General features: G+C 45.2%; 1 long non-coding RNA gene across 1 annotated transcript; it reads right to left on the bottom strand.

Annotated features, from left to right (window-relative positions):
• Nucleotides 1–7,799: 7,799 nt before the first annotated feature.
• LOC309527741 lies at nucleotides 7,800–19,052 on the bottom strand. Its single transcript, XR_014217326.1, has 3 exons — nucleotides 18,925–19,052; nucleotides 13,082–13,237; nucleotides 7,800–8,645 (listed from the first exon to the last, which is right to left on the bottom strand). It is a non-coding gene; the product is annotated as an uncharacterized lncRNA (long non-coding RNA).
• Between the last annotated feature and the right edge of the window lie 2,681 nt (nucleotides 19,053–21,733).

The raw sequence follows: 21,733 nt of genomic DNA, 5'->3' as shown, positions 1-21,733 counted from the left end.
GAAATATCTGGATTCTTGTTTTGGATGTGTACAAACCAGAGTAGGAAAAAGATATTCTTTTCGTAAACTGTGCTGAGGTTTTATTACAACCAAGAAGTATAAAAATATTGTGAAATTTTTAAAAATGTGATAAAAAGTGGATGAAATACTCTCTACCAAAATACTTATTGAAATATATATAGTCAAACCAACCATCTTAAGAACATAGCTGCATTATATCAAGTCAGACTGTTTATCTGTCTAGCTTAGTAGTGCTTACTTTGGCTGACAGAACCTCTCCAAGGCCTTTCATATCACTGGCTACCTGAGATTCTTTCTTAACTGGAGATGCCAGAGATTGAAACCGGAACTGTCTGCACACAAAGCAAGTGCTCTGCTTTCCCCAAAGTTCAGGCATTTACTGTAACCTACACACACCCTCCTATTTGTTTCGCTTGCCTGAGAAACAAAACTAAGAGAGCTATGCCATAGACCACAAAGCCAAACGTTGCAATTTGTGACAACTGACCCTGGTGTCCGTGAGTCAGTGCCTTACCTCTAACCCAGATCCTCAAGTGCTTTCCCCTGCTCCTTGGGGATTTAATTGTTTTGCTCACACCCAAAGCCATTCTGGGAAAAGGCAAGAGCAATTAGCAAGCAGTAAAAGTGTGTGCATCATTCCAGAAAATGTCCCAGGAGGAAGTGAACTGAGTCGGAGCTGAGTATTTTGTGACACTCGGCTGGCGGCATGGCACAAATAGCCAGGGTGGAGCCTATCCAGTGACTCAGTTGTTATGTGATTATTGTCCGCTAAGCATGGCTGGCAACGGCCCCTCAGAAAAGGTTCCTTGTACTGGCACGGCCAGTTAAGCTGCACATGCATGAGTAAAGCTGCAAAATGTATTCCAATGTTGTAAAATTAAACATCAGGGCACAAGTGCCGGCTTTCACATGGACTTGAATGACTTGAAGTTGTTCCTGTTGCTAAAGGAGGCTGAAGGGTCTTTCTGCCAGACGGCACCATGTTGATTTCTAGTTCTGCTACTCTTCTGGCACGTATAGAGTTTGGCAGTACGCCGTGCAGTCTATAGAAGGAGAAAGATATTTTGCAATATAAAGAGCTCACCTACGCTGTGATTAGTTGTGGGGTGGGGTAGGATATGACTGATCGTCTATATGAATTATTGCCTATAGTGGCTCCAGGGTCAGTCTCCTCATGTTTGGGGATGACATCATGAGGGAATGATGCGGGGGAAGGAATTACCCTTGGTACTAACCCCAGACAACCTCACTCCCCCAGAAGTCCCAGTGCCCAAGGAGGCCATCTTGCCATCAGCTCCCCAGCCTGAGAAGGTTGTGCTGCTGTTGCCATCAGAGCCTGAGGGCTCCAGCCCAGAAAACACAGTGGAGCCACACAACCATCCGTGTTGTCAACACCAATGGCTGCTAAAGCAGGCGACTATAAGAAGTTTCTTCTTCTCTCAGCAAAGGTGAAGGTAGCCCAATCTACTGTAAACCTTTGTCTTCTGCCTCTTGCTGAAACAACATTTGGGTTCTTTTCTCAGTGAGTCTCCAGCCTAAGTGTCACTTGGAGTTGTCGAAGATCCTGCCTGGAACTAGCAGCCTGTTCTGGAACCCCCAGTTTGAGTTTGAACCACCACCTGGAACAGTGCACCAAAAAGGAGTCCCACGGGCTTCCTGCCTGAACGATTTGGAGCCCGGCAAAATCCGGGTTCTGGATTGTGCAGGATGCTTCCTTCCACTAGTATAGGAGGCTCCCCATGGCAGATTTTATCTTGTGAGCAGCACACCTGAATAGGGCTATTCTAGCCACTATGCCACACCAACTCTGCCAGCGAAGCCTGCTCCACGTGTCATTAGTTGTGGATGCTAAACTGCCTTTAACAAGGAGTAGAGCTTTCTCTGTGGTGGCCCCTGACCTTTGGAATGTCCTCTCCTCTTCCTCTCTGTTTGGAGAGAGGGTGTGATACTCCCCCCCCCCCGTTGTTCCTTCAGAGACTGGTGTGAGCATGTCATTTTGTTGCTGTTTTGCATATTCTGATGCTTTGCTTTCATTGGCCTGCTTTCACTGCTCTACAGTTGGGCTATTGGTTTTTCTTCTTGAATTGTTTTAATTGCAAATTGTTTTTAAATTTGCATTTATCATAAGCTGCCTGAGGAGCCATTAAAGGCCAAATATGGAAGAAGGGAAGCGTGTTATGTATATGTTCCATTAAAAGCAATGGCAGAAATCAATGACAACCAATTTAATTCCCATTGGTTTCAGCCAGCTAACATTCTCTGGGTTAGAATCTGGGTGTTTTTTCAACCAGAACTCACCAGAACTCAGTTCTGGCATCTGTCAAGTGGACGCCATTGCCATTATAAGAAAACAAGGGAGACGATCAGTGTGAGTTTTTCTCTTTTTTCTAGAAAAATACCACTGGCTGGAATCAGAAAGTAGGGTGGGGTTGTCTGATCCATCTCCTTGCCCTATGATACTCTGGGTCTATACAAATTTGTACCTGACATTTCCATGGAAGGATATTCTTCCACCTCTGCATGCAGCCTCCTTCCTAACAGAATTGCTCTGAGATTTACAATGTTCTCCCCAAACCTGTCCTTCTCTCTTGCAACCAGCTGCTTTCCCTCTGCGTTGTGTATAAGCAGACAACTTTAGCACATGATGTCCAGACTAAACATTTTGACCCTACATGCTTTTGTTGCAATATATCAGGCTGTGCTCTGGCCAATCCATGCACAATGACAAATCATGCCTTGACACAAGAATGATGACGTACAAAGGACATACCATGGTACAGTGTCAACATTTCAGAACTCTTGCTCCAGGACCAGAACAGCCCAGCCACCTGTTGTGCAACCTCTTTCCCCAGATATTTTCAAGGAATGTTGGATAGGCATCTGTCTTATCTTAAGCCAGATGACTGGAGAAAAGATGAATGAAGTTCCAGCTCTGTTAATCATAATAAAGATGCAAGATACTTTTTGTGCCAGGGGTGAGTCTACATGCTAGGTCTAACCTAAGAAACACCGTGCAAAATGAAAACATAACCCCAAGGTTCCATACCGGGCTTATTAAGGGTGATCTAACAGTATACCCAAGTTGAATCTAATCTTTAATATGGAATCCATATACAAATATGCAGCAGAAATGAAACAAAACTGACCAAGTCATATCTTTCCAGGTGAGAGCAATCTTTAAAGCAATAATTTACAAGTCATATAGTCCCAAATTTGGCACCAAGACGGGGAGTGTGAAAAGTGGAGTACTTAACTTATGTAGGTGTGATTCTTGCATTTTTGTATGTTTGCTTTGCTGTTGTTGCTGTTCAGTTTTAAATTAATTATTTGTATTTAACACATTGTGACCAGTTGTGACAGCTTATAGCTTTTAGCAATAAAGATTTCATTCAGTTTTGTTGTACAGTCATACCTCAGGTTACAGACGCTTCAGGTTGTGTTTTTTTTGGGTTACGGACCCGCCGAAACCCGGAAGTACCAGTACGGGTTACTTCCGGGTTTCAGCGGTCGAGCTTTGCGCATGGGCAGAAGCGCTGAATTGCAACCCGCGCTTGTGCAGACGTGCCACTGCGAGTTGTGAACGCTGCTGGTTGTGAACGTGCATCTCACACGGATCACGTTTGCAACCCGAGTGTCCAATGTATGTGTCATCTTGATCCCATAACAAGTACTGCTGAAGCAAAAAGTTAGTTGCAAATCAAACAGCCCCTCGTTTTAATCTCAGAAGCCCGCTTGATCTAAGGAGACCTGCCAAACATGTTTCAAACTGCCTTGTGGCTTTTTAAAGACTTTTGCAGTATACACGTTTCTCTGTTGGGCTCTGACACTGCAGTGCTAAAATTACATTCTAGGTTTGGTTGCCATCTTGGGATTAGCATGCAGGAATGCCTGGGTGACATGCCCTTCCACGCACTGTACACATCTGACTTTGCCTGTAGGGTTCATTGCTCTCCCACTCAGTGTTTACCTGTGCATGTTACCTCCCACACCTTGCTATGCAGGATTGAGCATGTAATACTCAGCTTCACTGCAAGAGATCAAATCTTTTAGAAATACACTTTACCCCCAGCCCGTAAGAGTAGTGGAAGACTCTGCTGTGCCACTGCATCAAGCTTGTGAAATTGGGGCAATATGCTGATTATCCAAGATTTAAGCCAGGGCTGGCACCTTAATCTGAAATAACTCCTTAAAAACAGGGTTACAACTTGTTTTGCACGAATTCTATTACTTCATAAAGAGCCCCGAGCTGCTTGGAGAGCAGCCTGACATCAATGCTAGGTGGGATAAGGTTATCCAATTAGGCATCCTGTCAGAATGTGTTTTTGAAGCATAATTATGAAGAATCATTTCTGAAGTAGAGAAGCTGGGGCCTTGTTAGGGGGTGAGCCCCAGATCTTTTGCAACAAGCTCCAGCAGGGCTGTCTTTAGCAGATGCGGCGCTGGAGTGCAAATATCCACCTAGCGCCCCTGAATTTCCACAAATAGTGGGGGGCGGAGCTGCGCACCGCCAGCCACCGGGGGCGCAACTCTTCCCCCATCCCATTGCGGGAGAGCAATCCCCACAGAGGCTTGGGAGGGAAGCTGTGCGCCCGCCAGCCATATGGTTGGTGGGGCGGGGTGGAGCGGAGATGGCGGGCGTGCAGGGAAAGGGGAGGCCACCAGCAAAAGCCGCGCAGCTCTCCCACTCGCTGGGGCACCCCTGAGAGGCCAGTGCCCTGGTGCAATGCACCACTAAGCCCTATGGGAAAGATGGCTCTAAGCTCCAGGTCTCCTTTCGCCCTTTTACAACTATTCCCCCCCCCCTTTCTTCCTTTGCTCACAGGGCCTCTGGGTGCATGGCATATCCTCCAACATGACACGGACCAGGGTCGAGGTGCCATCTTCTGGGTTCACATTCCCATGGGAGTCACATGACCCGCACAAGATCGTGGATCTGAAAAAAGCACTTTTTCCAGGCATGGCACAGTACCAAAAAACGTGGACCCAGAAAATCCCATTTTTTTCAGGGGGAGATCTTGGCCTGAAATTGTGAGACAGCACGGTGCCCCAAATGCTCAGTGCTCTCGCAGGTTTTTGGGGACTCCTATTCCTTATGTAGACAAAACTGAGATAGCTGGGCCAATGGTCAGACTTAGTAGTCTGTAGAAAGCAGTTTCCTAATGCAGCTTTTTCTTTCTTTTTTAAAAAAGCTCAGTTCGCAATCTCTCAGTACCTCAAATGGGAATATCAGTGCTTGATGAATCATGGTATATATGTGTCATCGAGCAGCCGTGGGTGTCCGCAAAACTATACCAAGCTGGACAAAAAAGAATGCCACTTGGTGCAAGGGTTTATAGGGAAGCTGCATAAACATTTCATAGAAAAACAAACAGGCCAAAAGGTATTGGAATGGGAATGATTTTTTTCTGGCCAATCCCAATTCCCAAGACATCAGGTTTATTTAGGCACTGCTTTTGAGGGTCTTCACAACGTATTACTGCCTTCTTAGCATTATTTCAGTAACTGTGCAATGAACGCTACTAGCCCATGTCTGCTTACAGAGTTCCGATAGCAAAAATGTGAATTTAGGCAAAATTGTGCTCACAAAAAATGTATATCTAAGAGAAAGGTGTACAAAAACGTGTGTCGATTTTCATGCAGACTTTCTTAAAAAATCACAAACTGAACTTAAAATTGAAGGGGGAAAAAAGAGAGAGAAACAGGAATTGATAGATTGTCCATTCCAATTACTACGCTGAATGGCAGAGATTTTCGCACAGGAAACTTTTCCAGCCCTATCTCGAGATGTTGGGGATTGAACTTGGGACTTTCTGCAAACAGACTGTGTGGTCTTCCACTGTGCTATAACCCCCTCCCCAAATCTGGTGAGGTGCATCATTATTTAGAGATGGCGAGATGGAAGCTAACAGAGAACGCATTGTCCTGAAGTGAATCCACAGGAGGAGGAGAGAAGCTCAGGCATCATAGATCCAACTCCTTGTATGTGTGAAAGAGTTGGCAAAGGTTGCTTGCTCTTCAGTATCTAATGTCTAATTCTGCTGGGTGGAAGACAGAAAGAGTTAACTCAACCATTTTGCCCAGTTCTACATTGCCATGAAATAGGGGGACCTCAGTGCAGTCTCTAAAGCCACCCACTCTTTGTACATGAGTATATTTCTCCGGCTGGAGCATTTGCAGACTGGCAAATCATGATAATGACATCTAATAAGCCAATAGTAATGGGAGCACTTCTGGCTGGAACCACCGTCCCCAACCTGGAATAATTAGCCTGCACTACGCACATCATCAGAGTTTTCTGGGCAATAATCCTTGCTTGATACGGTTGGCTGTTACATAAGGCCCTGTTGGAATGGCATCTTTTTTCATCACACGAGCCTTAAAGAAAATGATTATGATTGAGCTCATTATGCAATTTCTTTACCTGATTAGGGAAATTGCTCACAGTCAGTTTTCTTACATAATATGCTTGGCACTCCAGAGTAGCTCGTTAAGGAGAAACAACATTGGCTGCCTTCTCCACAGAATATGCTGCTGCAGACGAACAAGTCAAGAGGTCCTCTTACAAGGGCTGCCGCTTGACATTTTAGTCCCTTAGGCACCTCCGTTCCTGGAAGTTATGGACCTTTCCTCTCCCATCACACCCGGTTTCTGTGTCCTGCCAAATTCTGTGCCTTTGAGTATGTGCAGAGTGCCATGATTCCTCTATTAGATAGCCACATCTGTCCAGTATGTACCGGAGACTAGGCCAAAGGTCTAGTCTTTAGAAGAAGCCTGCATAACTTGTGATCCACCACACCAAAAACTTCCCACCTGCCTGGTATGGCAGTATATCAGTGCCTTTGGAGGGTTGTGTGTGTGTCTACTGTAGACAGCAGTAGATCACCAGTGTCGAAGCAATGATTCTTCAACATCAACTTCACTGGACTGGTCATGTTGTTCGGATGCCTGATTATCGTCTTCCAAAGCAACTACTCCATTTCCAACTTAAGAATGGAAAGTGAAATACTGGCAGACAACAAAAGAAGTTTAAAGATGCTCTCAAGGAGAATCTTTTTAGAAATGTAGTATAAGCACAGACAATTGGCAAACACTGGCCTGCAAGCGCTCCAATTGGAGAACAGCCTTTACCAAAGGTGTTATGGATTTTGAAGAAGCACAAACTCAGGATGAAAGGGGAAAACAAGCTAAGAGAAAAGCACGGAAACCTATGTCCCCACTGTGGAAGGACGTGTGGATCCAGAATTGGCCTCCACAGTCACTTATGAACACACCGTTCATGGAAGACAATCTTACTCGGCTACGAGTGATTGCCAAAGACTGCAGGCAGCAAAAACAGAAGGATTGGCAGGCCCTTGACGGACCACGATATGCAGATGGAGGATACAGGCATGTTTTGAAACACAAGCCATCACTAGCAGAAATGAGGTGACCAAAATGTCAGAACATTACAACTGAGTATATTTATTTCACTTAAGCCCTATATACACATAATGCTGTGTGAGAAAAGGGTGGGGAGGGGTCCTTCCTTATATTTAGTAGTGGAAGTGAGCAGGTACAAAGGTACCTTCAAGACTCCAATCAAGAGATTTACCCCACATAGACATACCTGTTTATTCTGCCACTGCCTCTTGAAATCCTTTGCAGCATGCTTTCAGTCTAAGAATACATGCTTCTTCCTGTGATCTGGCCTCTTACCTGCCACATTGGCAAGAATGCGCATGGACACCTCCTGAGTTGGGCCTCGGGGTCTGTTTCATTAACTGAAGGAATGTGCAGGCTTTACGCATCAGAACTTTATTCAGTTCTTGCTGTGCTCACACAAGTCCGCTCTCAGTAAGCTGCGGTAAGGAGGAAGACCACCCTCGCCCCAATTTCTAGTCCCAACACTTCCTGTTCTCTTTATGGATCCTGGTTAGTTCCATTTGCTCTTGACACAGGGCTGGTCAGCCCGAGGCATTTCGTTCCCTGAGGTGGAACAGCAAATCAGCCCCATCCCTTCCAAGCCAAGATGTTTCTGCACACAAGGCAGAAAATTTCAGAAGAGCCATTTCCCCTCCACAGCAGTGAAAATGCAACAAAACCACACCAAGTATTATTATTAAATTAACTACCTGCCTTTCACCCTAGGGCCCCAAGGCAAGTTACAACAATTAAAACACAATATTACAAACCGTTTGGAACAACTTAAAATCACAAAAATAGGGTGGGTCCTAAAAAATGTAATCTTAGGTGTCAAAAGCTGAGGTAAAGAGGTATATCTTCAGCATTTGCCAAAAGCTGTATAAGGAAGATGCCAGATGAACCTCTGTGAGGAGTTCCACCGTTTAGGGGCTGCTCTCTCCTGGACCACCACCACCCCTGAACTTCTGAGGGTGGTGGGACTATAGAGGGCCCCCTCTGCTGAGGAAGTGGGTAGAGAAAGAGGGGTGCTTTCAGGTATTTGGGGCCTGAGTTGTTTAGGGCTTTCAACAGCGGTCAGTTTGCTGCCTTGTCATGACCCTGACCCTAGCAGGGCCAGCCCCCCCAAAGCCTGCAGTTTAACCTGACACACACAGCAAACAGACCAGTGAGGGCAGCTCTCAGGATGTCATACAAGGAAATGCAAGCAGCTTTTCTCATCAAGCCTGAAAAATAAAGAGAGAAAGATGTGATTGGAACAGACCTGTACTGCATGGAGCTAATGCATAAAAAAGGCATTCCGCTGCTGCCTCCACATACGCAAATGGCTTACATCTGAACTCCTAATCGCAGATGATAGCCTTAGAAGGGGCCTCTGGAGTTTTCCAATCCAATTCCTGGATCAAAAGCCTCTCTGCACAATTTCCATATATGTATCTGATCTCAGCCCCAGTGCAGTAAACATTCCATGCAGTGAAGAGGGACTCGGCCGCACATTTTGTGTCGAGGTTAATGGGAAAGTGCATCTTTATGATTCACACAGATCCACACTCCCAAAGACCCCTGTGCTGCTAATTCATTAATCCTTGTCTTGTGAGCTAAATTAATTTAACACTCCTCTATTGGGTGTGTACAGTTTTAAGCTTTAGTTTTAAGTTTTTTAATCAAGGGCTGAATAGCAGGTATAGGGGATCCACCTTGAAAAGGTCATTGTCATTCACAAGCAATTCTCAACATACCAAAACAGTGCTTTCCACTGGGTTGGTAGGGCATGAAGCTGTCAGAAGCAGGCAGGGTTAAAATGGAGCAAAAAGATACAGAAAATGTCTGTCTTTGGACATCTGTCCAAATAATGTCTGTCTTTAGACATCACCACATAATACAGTTTCTCAAGTTGTGAATGAAACTAGTTTCTCCCTGAGCTCACATGCTCCCCAATCCATCTCTAGCACAGCCATGAGAAGGACCTTTATTTCTGTTTAACGACAGCTTGCCATATCATCTAATCCCCAGCTGTGGTTAATCTTTTGGCTTTTTTGAAGAAAGCAAACTTCAAACAGTGGTTGATAAAGCTGGCTTGTTTCAGCAAACCATCGTTAAGGCTAGAGATGTAAGAACACAGCAATTTCCATTCCCATCTGTATTTATCACAATCATCATTGTCTCCCTTCCGCTGCAGTTTGGTTTCTGCCAAATGGTACATTATTCACCTCACTGTCCACTATTTAATTTAATTAAATTACATAAGTCATGTAACATGTAACTTACACTAATTTCAATGTAAAGGAAAAAACAACTCAATGTAAAAAAGACATTAATTATGTGTAGTCGAAACAGAATAAAAACATTCCTTCCAGTAGCACCTTAGAGACCAGCTAAGTTTGTTATTGGTATGACCTTTCATGTCCATGCACACTTCTTCAGATACACTGAAACAGAAGTTGCCAGATCCTTCTATATAGTGAGAAGGTGGGGAGGGGTATTACTCAGAAGGGTGGTGGGAATGGGAGATTGGCAGATAGCTGAGATGAGCCTGTTGGTGACTGTTAACGACTGCAATTGGTCTTACAGGAATAAACCATAGTTTATCATGATGCCAACCAATGATACCCAGGTGAGGTGCTGAGATTATCCATCCACAGTTCATTTTGCTTGATTCTAATAAAGGTATTACCCAATTGTGGACTTTGGAGATTTCCCACCCTAATGGATTAACATGAGTACCTTTGCTTTTGGGGGGATTATCAGGCATCACTGTGCAAGACCAAAAATAGTTCACTGGTAGAATTTACCAGATACAAGTTTGGGAATCACTGCATTTCAATTCTTTTATGAATTCAGCATCAAAGTTGTAAAAGGGGGGGGGGAGTGCTTCCGAAATAATCTTTGCTCCCCGCTACGGTGACCGCTGAGGCAGACCACTGAAGCATCATACAAAAAAAGGAATCTCTGATGTGTATGTTACTTGAACAGCATGATGAGTTTTCATCAACTGGAGTTTCATGGTGTCTGTAACCAATTCTGCCTTTTAGAGGTTGCACGCAAAGTGTGCATCAGCATCAATGCCTATTATCAATGGAAGGGAGTGACGCATCCCCACTGAATGTTTGGAGGTTTACAAGATCACCCGAGGCATGTTGCAAACAGCAAGGAGGGGCACTATCATCCCTGATGGGAAAACCAGGCCTTGGTGGACAGGCTGACTCCAGCTACCACGTGAGTCAGAATGGATGACTAAAAGACAGCAACACACTGATGCAGGCAAAACAGTTACTAAGCAGCTGGTCCAGAATAGTTTCCACCTTCCAAAAGCCTAAATCCGGAAACCTTTGCAGTGCCAGAAATTTAGACGCTGACAACCGAACCTGCTGGAACCTATGCAAGGCAGAGCAAACAAGTGAGCAATGATAAAAATCAGCCAAGACCAGCAGATTTAGTTTTTTGTATTATTTTTCCAGAATCGGTTACCAATATGCACGCCAAGTCTGAACTGTTACTGCACTCCTAGTGTTCCTGGCTTTCTCACACTGCACCATTAAACTGGGCCCAGGCTTCTGAGCCCTTTGTCTGAAGAATCAAAGCACCATCATGCTCTGCTTTCTCCTATCCATGGCACAGCACATGCTTTGTGCATGGAAAGTGTGAGGTTTAATCCTTAGCATCTCCAGGCAGGGCTGGGAAAGACACCTGCCTGGAACCCTGGAGAGCTTCTGCCAGTCAGCGTAGACAGTACTGAATTAGATGGACCCATGGACTTGAGTTACCATGATGTAGCTTCCTATATTACCTGTGTTACTAAGCCCCCCAGCACCCCTAGCTGAATTCATTACCATGGCTTTAATCATTTGGAGATACAGTGGTACCTTGGTTCTCAAACGTAATCCGTTCCGGAAGCCCGTTCGACTTCCGGAAATATTTGACAACCAAGGTGTGGCTTCTGATTGGCTGCAGGAGCTTCCTGCACTCAGTCAGAAGTCGTGGAAGCCGCGTCAGATGTTTGGCTTCCAAAGAATGTTCGCAAACTGGAACACTCACTTCCATGCTTGTGGCATTCGGGAGCCAAAACATCCAACTCACAAGGCGTTTGGGATCCAATGTACGACTGTATCCCCGCTTGAAGATGGTCCCTAAAAACAACCAATGGTTTCCAATATTCTGATTTTAAGGTGGGCCTTAAAACATCCAGGGTGGTATTCAATGGACCTAATTTAGCAGCTAGAGAGTTCCAGAAAGACATCTACTTCTGCTTCATTGACTATGCAAATGCCTTTGACTGTGTTGACCACAGCAAACTATGGCAAGTTCTTAAAGAAATGGGAGTGCCTGATCACCTCATCTGTCTCCTGCGAAATCTCTATGTGGGACAAGAAGCTACAGTTAGAACTGGATATGGAACAACTGATTGGTTCCAAATTGGGAAAGGAGTACGGCAAGGCTGTATATTGTCTCCCTGCTTATTTAACTTATATGCAGAATTCATCATGCGAAAGGCTGGGCTGGATGAATCCCAAGCCGGAATTAAGATTGCCGGAAGAAATATCAACAACCTCAGATATGCAGAGGACACAACCTTGATGGCAGAAAGTGAAGAGGAATTAAAGACCCTTTTAATGAGGGTGAAAGAGGAGAGCGCAAAATATGGTCTGAAGCTCAACATCAAAAAAACGAAGATCATGGCCACTGGTCCCATCACCTCCTGGCAAATAGATGGGGAAGAAATGGAGGCAGTGAGAGATTTTACTTTCTTGGGCTCCATGATCAGTGCAGATGGTGACAGCAGTCACGAAATTAAAAGACGCCTGCTCCTTGGGAGAAAGGCGATGGCAAACCTAGACAACATCTTAAAAAGCAGAGACATCACCTTGCCAACAAAGGTCCGTATAGTAAAAGCCATGGTTTTCCCAGTAGTGATGTATGGAAGTGAGAGCTGGACCATAAAGAAGGCTGATCGCCGAAGAATTGATGCTTTTGAATTATGGTGCTGGAGGAGACTCTTGAGAGTCCCATGGACTGCAAGAAGATCAAACCTCTCCATTCTGAAGGAAATCAGCCCTGAGTGCTCACTGGAAGGACAGATCGTGAAGCTGAGGCTCCAATACTTCGGCCACCTCATGAGAAGAGAAGACTCCCTGGAAAAGACCCTGATGTTGGGAAAGATGGAGGGCACAAGAGAAGGGGACGACAGAGAATGAGATGGTTGGATGGTGTTCTTGAAGCTACTAGCATGAGTTTGATCAAACTGCGGGAGGCAGTGGAGGACAGAAGTGCCTGGCGTGCTCTGGTCCATGGGGTCACGAAGAGTCGGACACGACTAAACGACTAAACAACAACAACAATTTAGCAGCGTCTACTCTGAGTAAAACTTAGCTGACTACTATATCCAATGATTTCCTGTGGCTATTCAGAAAGAACCAATGCACTGAAATGGCCATTCAGTGTCCATCTTGCTAATACACCCCCTTTGAAAGTTTTGGGGCAGGTTCTGTTTAATATAATTTAATGGTTTTTATGCAGCAACTCATCATGGTAGGCATCACCATCTCCAGTGGGGAACTCCTACAGAGAGAATGTATGATCTGTCCACCTGAAGCCTCTGCATCACCCATGTGCAAATCATTTCAGACATTGCAATGGGAATGCAAAAAGCAGACCCCCTAGGTACCTGTGCATCCATTGTCAGTGATTCTCGTGCGGCGACCGTTTTGTTGTGGACACACACTAAGGTCATCATCACACATGAGGATTGAATCAGTTCCACTGCAAATGTCAAGCCAGCGTTGACCAAGATGTATATCTTCTGTGTCTTCTATTTCATCCTCTGCATGAATAATACCCCAGCCACATGAGAGCGATTTAAATGCATTTTTTCACGCTACACATGAAAATACCTTAGGAGCCAGTTTGCACATTACACAGGAATGGAGAAGCAGCAGCATGAGTGACAGTCTGCTCCTATGGGTTTTCACTCAGGAATAAGATCCATTAATGGTGTTTACTTCCAAGTAAGTACGCATAGGTTTGTAGCCAGAGGTGTACCATTTCCCCTTTCTTCCAAGTAAGGGATGAACCGACTCTGAGCATTGGATTGAAATAAAATACATCAGAGTGAATTATGGGTTGAGATTCTGGTTTTTATTTCCTGGCCCAGATGCAGCTTATATTTTTTATCAGATGGCAGTATGGCTTCAAAATGTTTCATTATACAACCTTAATCTTCCCCCTGCCTGCACAAAAAGAGATTATCGGGGTTTGTTTCATGTATACTCAGATTGGATAATTGGGGTCTCTGAGCGTATATTGGGGGGGGGATCTCTTTAAAGCTGCATGCAAGAGCAGTATTTGAGTGCTCAGAAGACCATAAATTCTGCTATTTTATTTCCATAATCAGTTTGACCTTGTAGTGAATGGGAGCAACATTTGAAGTTCCCTCAGATTGAAAGTGGGGGAGGAGGCAACCACTTGTGTAGATGAGTCGAAAGGGGCAGAAAATTGCTTTCCAAAATGTCCAGATGAAATAAATATGAGGTTTTGGTTTTTTTAAAGCTTAGGAATGACTCTGAAAGTTGGCTTCCATCCCTGTGACTTTACTGTGGCATTCAGCTTTGACCAAACTGTCAGATACAGCAGCTACTCATGAGCACATCCTCTTGTTATCAACTGCTGCCGTTTTCCTACTACATGGGGATTTCAAAAGCTCATGGGCCAGATCTCAGACTGCTCTTCTGGGGCACATTAATGGCAATACAATTCATTTTTGCCCTTGGCTAACCATTTCAATATGTGAACAATTGAATGCTATTTGAAGGAAATCCTTGCGACCGAAGGAGCAAGTGCCATTTCACCGTGTCTTTAATGAGAAGGCATAGATACAATCTTTTTTTGCAGGTAACACTGGTTATTTTTCCCTCACTTTCCTCGCTCTGCATTAAGGTGACATCTGCTGGGAGATGTGGGTATGAAAGGTACTCATTCACGGTCCCTAGAGATGCCTGTCCCCCTAAGCAAGCATTTCTTGACCATTGGTGTGTAAAATGGCAGTCCCAACATCTATTCAGATGGAGAACAATACAGCTGGAGTTGCTTGTGCCTTTCCCCATTCTTGTTGATGGCAGGCAGCTATGTATCCAAAGGAGAGAATTTCTCTGTCATTCTCTGTCATCAAACGATGAGCCATACTTTCCTACATCCTTTAAGGCAAAAGCGGCATCAAACTTCTTCAGCAGAAGACAAATGCTTCAACTATTGACCTGGGACTATCTGTATCTTCTGGTACCTGCCCCTGGTAAATTGCTTCCCCTAGTGTAGTTTGCGTTTGGGGGAAGAATTTGACATTTTTGATCCTTTAACTGCGGCTCATGTGTGAATGCATGTACTAGAGTTGCCATTTATGGGGGTTTTGGTTCTCTCCTCAGCGCCTCTAGAGCTACAGTTAATCTCTGAGTCCTGACCCCAGTGTACAGACATATTAAAAAGTGCACACGAATGAACACCAATGCCATGTTGTTGAGCTTTAGAATTGGGAAAACTCCACAAACACACACAGAGGAAGAGAAATAACACATTTTTTTACTATCTCTACAAACATCCTTTTGATGTTTGCTAGGAGTCCTAAATAAAGTGGGGCCTTCCCAGTTCGTCTGCTTCCTTTTTCCCAAAGCTTGTTTTTCAACAGCAGCAAGGAGGAGGAGGAGGAAGAGGAGAGATGCTCCTTATTTACAGTGGTACCTCGGGTTAAGAACTTAATTCGTTCTGGAGGTCCATTCTTAACCTGTAACTGTTCTTAACCTGAAGCACCACTTTAGCTAATGGGGCCTCCCGCTGCCGCCGTGCCGCTACCACTCAATTTCTGTTCTCATCCTGAAGCAAAGTTCTTAACCCGAGGTACTATTTCTGGGTTAGCAGAGTCTGTAACCTGAAGCGTCTGTAACCTGAAGCACCTGTAACCTGAAGCGCCTGTAACCCGAGATACCACTGTATTTATTTATTTATTGCTGTTATATTGCACCATTCCTCCAAGAATGTCAAAGTAACACACACACCCCTACTCGTTTTGTCTTCAGAACAACCCAGTGTGGTAGCTCAGTCTAAGAGACAGAATGACCGGCCCAAGTGGGTGAGCCTCATAGCTGAGTGGGGATTTGAACCCTGGTCTTCCGGGTGCTAGTCCAAGACTCTAACCAGTACCCCACACTTGATCCACTACACTGGGTTCATGAGGCCCCAAAACGTTATGAGCCGGAAGTCCTCAGTAAGATATTTGGGATCTTAATTTTTGGCTGGGCTTCCAGTCCTTGCTAAGTGCATATTTACATGTGACAGCTAGTGATATTCATTGGGAATAAGCATCTTTTGCTTTCATACCATGTGGCAAGACCCAGGCTGTGGCTAACTTGAGTTGCTCCTTGGTTGTTCAAACGTAAAATATCAGGACGCTGCTTCCACTCTGTTCCCCCAATGCCTGCCAAATTAAATAGTTCATTGTTGCTGCTTGAGTTGCAGCTATTCTGAGTCTTATAATAAGAGCAACAGATCACCTGTGGAATACAAACATTATATTGAACATCCTTAAGTTCGGGAAACTGCCAGGAATGGGAACTAACAGCTCTGGCCTCAGAAGCCTACAGCAAAGGGGCTGACTGCATATGAAATGACACTGGGCCCAGCAAATGTGGGGAGAAGGACAATTGAGGAGGACATTTTGAAAGGCTAGTCCATGCATTAGGCAGAGCGAAGCAGCTGCCTCAAGCAGCTGGCGTTGGCTGTCATGAAAGGGCAGGAGAACGTGAGTTACTTAATTTATTGTTGCTTATTTATACTCCTGGGGGTGAGGGGTAGCAAGGCTTTGTGGGGTTTGTGCCTCAAGTGCCAAAATCACTTGGCTGGCCTTGGCTACTCTTAGAAAGTAAGAAAAGCCCTGTTGGGCCCATCAAAGATCTATCTCAGGCATAGGCAAACAGATGTTTTGGGACTACAACTCCCATCATCCCTAGCTAACAGGACCAGTGGTCAGGGATGATGGGAGTTGTAGTCCCAAAACATCAGGAGGGCTGAGTTTGCCTATTCCTGACCTATCTAGTCCATCACCATGCTCTCAGGGTGCCAAATGCCCCCAAGCAGGTCCTATTCACCTTGGGGTTGAAGGTGGAAATGATATGCTATTCTACCTCAGCCAGCAAAATGTCTTAGGCCAGCCCACCTCCCATTTCCCATAGCGTCCAACCAGAGCCTTCTGGAAAGGCCACTAGCAGGACTGTCTGCTGCTGCTGCTATTCTCCAGTGAAATCCTGCCTCTGAACTTGGAGTCGACAGAGCCACCACCCATGACTAACACCCATATTCTCCATATGTTAATAGCCTAGAAGCCTTGCCCCTCAAAGAGCTGTGAGTTGGATAAATCCAGTTCCTCCTTGTCCCATTCCCAATTCTGAAGCAGCTGTCTTAAACACTTTTGCCACGGTGATTTGGGATAAATACGCTCAGACCAGCCCATTAAATGTGCCGTGATGCCCGTGACTCAGCGTCTTTGGAGCAAATGCTTCCCAGGGCTACTCCTCGGGTGGGGCATTTACGCACCATCCCTTGCTCAGAGCTGTACCCAACGACAGGATCTACCCTGTGGTTTTTAATTAAGTAACTGCTAAGATGCAGGCAGCCTCTCATCAGCGTCTCCTCCTCAAGACGGAGCGCCAGCGTGCCAATGATTATAAGCCCCTTAAGGAGAATGTGTTCCCCTTCAGGACTTATAATCATTTTTATAGTGGCGCTTGTAGACTCTTGCACTTTAATGAAACTATAAGCACAATTACTCTGCCTGACAGTGGACAGGGCATCGTGCTTCAAAAGCAGTAGAGCAGGTACACTAAAGCTTCAGGGAAATAATCAGCTTCCTCTCGCTCGTTCCGTGTCTCTTGGAGCACGACCCAAAATTAAGAATTAGATGTTCGGAAGCAATGCAGAAGTCACACTTACCCCTGTGTTTTAAAGCACAAAATGGAGGAGGGGCATATCCCTATCCTTTACTCTCTTTGCATCCCCTTCTCCCAGCCTGGCAATCTGCTCCCAGTGAGCCATGGGGAAGACCTAACTTTAGGCCTGTTGGAAGATTCAAGAGCCCTGCTGCTCCTTCTTCAGGTGTGCTAAGAGCCCAGCTGCCCTCTCCCAATTTACATTTGCCATTCAGAAAATTACTCCCAGACGTGGAGTGAACTGCTTGGCACGTCCATTCCAGCCCCATGTGTAACTGCAGAATGTTGTGTGCTTGGCCAATCTACGTGGCTGGTGAGAACTAATAAGACATGGTGTTGCCAACATCTGTGGCGATGACAAAACCCATTAAAACGCATGGCGCATTGTGGAGTTTTGTAAGCTGAACGCTTCCTGTGTCAAGGAGTTTTATTGTATTCACTATTCAGCAGAGGGAGAGGCACGGGTAAGAAGGGATGAATGTGCTGGGTTGGGCACCACTGAGGGGTAGAATCAGACTCTGGACAATTAAAGAGTGCTAATGAACGGCTGCTTTGTGGTCCCAGGTGGGGAGGTGCTGTTCCTCCTTTGTGATGTTGGGCTGTGTGTGTGTGTGTGTGTGTGTGTGTGTGTGTGTGTGTGTGTGTTTGTGTATGTGTGTGTGTGTGTGTGTGTGTGTGTGGTGTAAGTTGACCACGCCCACTTTGCATCATTCATACCCACCACTGGCCTTACGACCCTCCAAGGGTTGTTCAACAGGTAATGTGGCCCTTGGACCAAAAAGCGTTAGCTGCTCTTGGGTTAAGCCAAAACCTTCATGACCTGTCATTCTTTTATATATAATATATATATATATATATATATATATATATATATATATATATATATATAAACTTTGATAAAGAAAACAGAAGACCTATCTTCTCCTAAAGTTAAGTCTGCCTTCCTTTGTTTCATGAGCCAGTACAGTGCTACCTCGGGTTACATACGCTTCAGGTTACATACGCTTCAGGTCACAGACTCCGCTAACCCAGAAATAGTACCTCAGGGTAAGAACTTTGCTTCAGGATAAGAACAGAAATCGTGCTCCGGCGACACGTTAGCACCAGAAGGCCCCATTAGCTAAAGTGGTGCTTCAGGTTAAGAACAGTTTCAGGTTAAGAACGGATCTCCAGAACGAATTAAGTACTTAATCCAAGGTACCACTGCACAATGTTCAACTAGGGCCAGAGGGCCATGGATTCTAATTCCCTCTCAGCTTACTGGGTGACCTTTGGGCAAGCCACACTCTCTCTACCTCACAGGGTTGTTGTTGGGATAAAAGGTTGGAGGGGACAGATCACGTACGCTGCCTTGAATTCCTTGGAAGAAAGGCAGGATGTAAATGTAACAAAGAAGATTTCGGGCATAGGGAGAGGGACAGTCCAAAATGAGTACATAGATGATGGGGGTGTTGACTCTTTCACTCCTCCGCTGCAGTCAAAATGGAAATCCCACCCACCCTCAGCTATTGCCCCAAGAGGAACAAACAACATGCCTCACCTGGAATGTGACACGTGCTAAGGGGTTTCTAATGGTCCCTTAGATAAGGAAACAAGATCCAGGTACCTGGAATTCCTCCTGAAGCAAAGAAGAGAAAAGCTTCATACAGACAGCATACGAAAGTAGCCTGCTATGCTAAGGCAAAGCATAAGGAAATGTATTTGAGCAAGCTCTCATTTAGCTGTCAGGTGCTTTCCACCATTTCTTTCCCAGCAATGTTAATTACCAGGGCATTTGCATTTAAAAGAAAGTTGCTGTCCTTCGCAGAAATTCTGCCCCTCCCACCTTATTCACGCAGCAGCACCAGAAGCCAGAATGTTGTACACGGTCTTGCATTTGGCCCCATTGGAGGGTGGAGATGTGGATTAGGAAAGGTTCGCTGCTGGGCGCAACAAGATATGCTGGCATCCAGAAAGTCCCCCACACACGCAGACACAAAAAAATACTTCGGCATGTCACCTTTGTCCAGATTTATATAAAATAAAATAAAAGGCCTAAAACATAATCATCACAGAAAACAATTATGAGACACAGAGGTGCCAGAGACATCAGTAATACATGCCAGACTTTTTATACAATAGAAATAGAAAATATACAAGCCTATAAAACTAAGGACACAATTGCCATGGAATTCCCTTATTTTCCAGTGGGATGAGATGCTTTTCCAGATAACCTTCGTTTGTAAAGTTCTGCACACAGTCCTACTTTATTTTAGTTACTTTTTTTTAATCCACAGCCATTATTCACAAAAACAACAAACTCATACCAAACAGAAATAAATTTGTCCTTACTTGTTGGACCTCTAGAGGTTTCCAGTTTATATGTCAATTGTTCTAGTACAGCTGATTCCCATACCTTCATGTAACAGTTTTGCATTCTAATTTCCCCCCAAATTTAAAATTGTTTAAAAAATTAAAGTAATAAAATACAGAGCATACACATCAAAAATAAAGTTCTTTTGTGGAATAGTATAAACATTTTTTAAACAGCTTTTGAGAGTTTTACAGGAAAAGCAACCCACCCCACTTCCCGTGTATGCAGTTGGTGAGTCAGTTAATAACCCATCCCACTGGAAAATAAGGGGAACCCAGTTGCCAACAAAGGTCCATATAGTTAAAGCTATGGTTTTCCCAGTAGTGATGTATGGAAGTGAAAGCTGGACCATAAAGAAGGCTGATCGCCAAAGAATTGATGCTTTTGAATTACAGTGCTGGAGGAGACTCTTGAGAGTCCCATGGACTGCAAGAAGATCAAACCTATCCATTCTTAAGGAAATCAGCCCTGAGTGCTCACTGGAAGGACAGATTGTGAAGCTGAGGCTCCAATACTTTGGCCACCTCATGAGAAGAGAAGACTCCCTGGAAAAGACCCTGATGTTGGGAAAGATGGAGGGCATAAGGAGAAGGGGACGACAGAGGACAAGATGGTTGGACAGTATTCTTGAAGCTACCAGCATGAGTTTGACCAAACTGCGGGAGGCAGTGGAAGACAGGAGTGCCTGGCGTGCTCTGGTCCATGGGGTCACGAAGAGTCGGACACGACTAAACGACTAAACAACAACAAAAAGTGTCCTTCAGCTATTGGACTACATCCCCCATCAACCCTGACCATTGGCTGGCTGCAGCTGATGGAGCTGGAGTCCAAACCACCTAGAGGGCCACATGGTGTTGATGGTACAGAGCAGGGATGGATACCTGTGGTCCACTAGGTGTTGCCAGACTGCGATTCCCACCATCCCTGGGGCTGGGGCTGTTAGGAGTTGGTGTCCAAGAACAACATCTGGAGGGCCACAGGTGAGTTGTGCAAGCAGGAGGAACCTGGCTTCGAGTTCAAAGATATATTCCAGTCTCTTCCCACTTGGCGCCTTCCAGACGTTTTGAACTGTGGCGTCCCTCAACCCCAGCCAGAAGGCTGAGCTATAGCTTTAAGAAACCAGTGGCAAAATAAATGACACACATGCACACATCGTTGTGCAATGTCCAGTGGGACTTAGTATACTAATCTCCCCCCACTCTTTAATCTTTGCCTCTTGCCTGGAACCTTGCAGCAAAAGGGCAATCCCGAGAGGCAAAGGGACGGGTAATTGCTGCGAAGAATGCAACCTCCCCGACGTGTTGTCGGGAAGATCTTCTCAATGGCTGCTTCCAAAGGTTAAAGAGAACAAGGATACCTGCAGGCCGCAGGAAGGAGACGGAGAACATCCACCTCCAAAGGCTGCTTACTCAGCAGCCACTGCATTGCCGCTTATTCTGGTCGAGTGGGGGGTGGGGGGCAGGATACCATCGAAGCTGAGTTAATAATGCTAAAAGGCAGCGTCAGACTTCCTGCCCCGATAGAGCTGTTTTATTTGGTAAGGCAAAAACTCGGGGCTGATTCAGACACACATATATCACATGATGTCACATCACTCGATGACTCGCAGCTGAGTGTGCAAACTGTCTTTGTTGAAGAAACATTGTGGGTAAGGTGAGAGCTGCGCTGCTCAGGAATGGCTTCTTTCAGGCGCTTGAGGGTGCAGTCGCCAAGTGGTGATAAACAGCCAGATGGCTCTTATTGATGAGGATGAATAATGCTTGCTATTTTCCGCTTCACGTATTATTATCTCAGTGATCCTGGCAGTGTTATACAACAGGCATCAGGAACAGCAGGCCCAACAGCCAGAGGTGGCCCTTCAGAACTCTTCTATTGGGCCCTTCGGCCTCTCTGACCCTTGCCACACCACACCCCTTGCCACCCCTGAACTAACATCTCCTCAGCTGTTGGCCTGTCTCAAATAATGTGATTGTGGAGGATGGGGAGTGGTGTGTGG

This window comes from Podarcis vaucheri (genome assembly GCF_965113315.1).
Source record: "Podarcis vaucheri genome assembly, chromosome: 2".
Lineage (NCBI taxonomy): Eukaryota > Metazoa > Chordata > Lepidosauria > Squamata > Lacertidae > Podarcis > Podarcis vaucheri.
The sequence above is the reverse complement of the archived record's forward strand: the minus strand, read 5'-3'. Positions and strand labels throughout refer to the sequence as shown.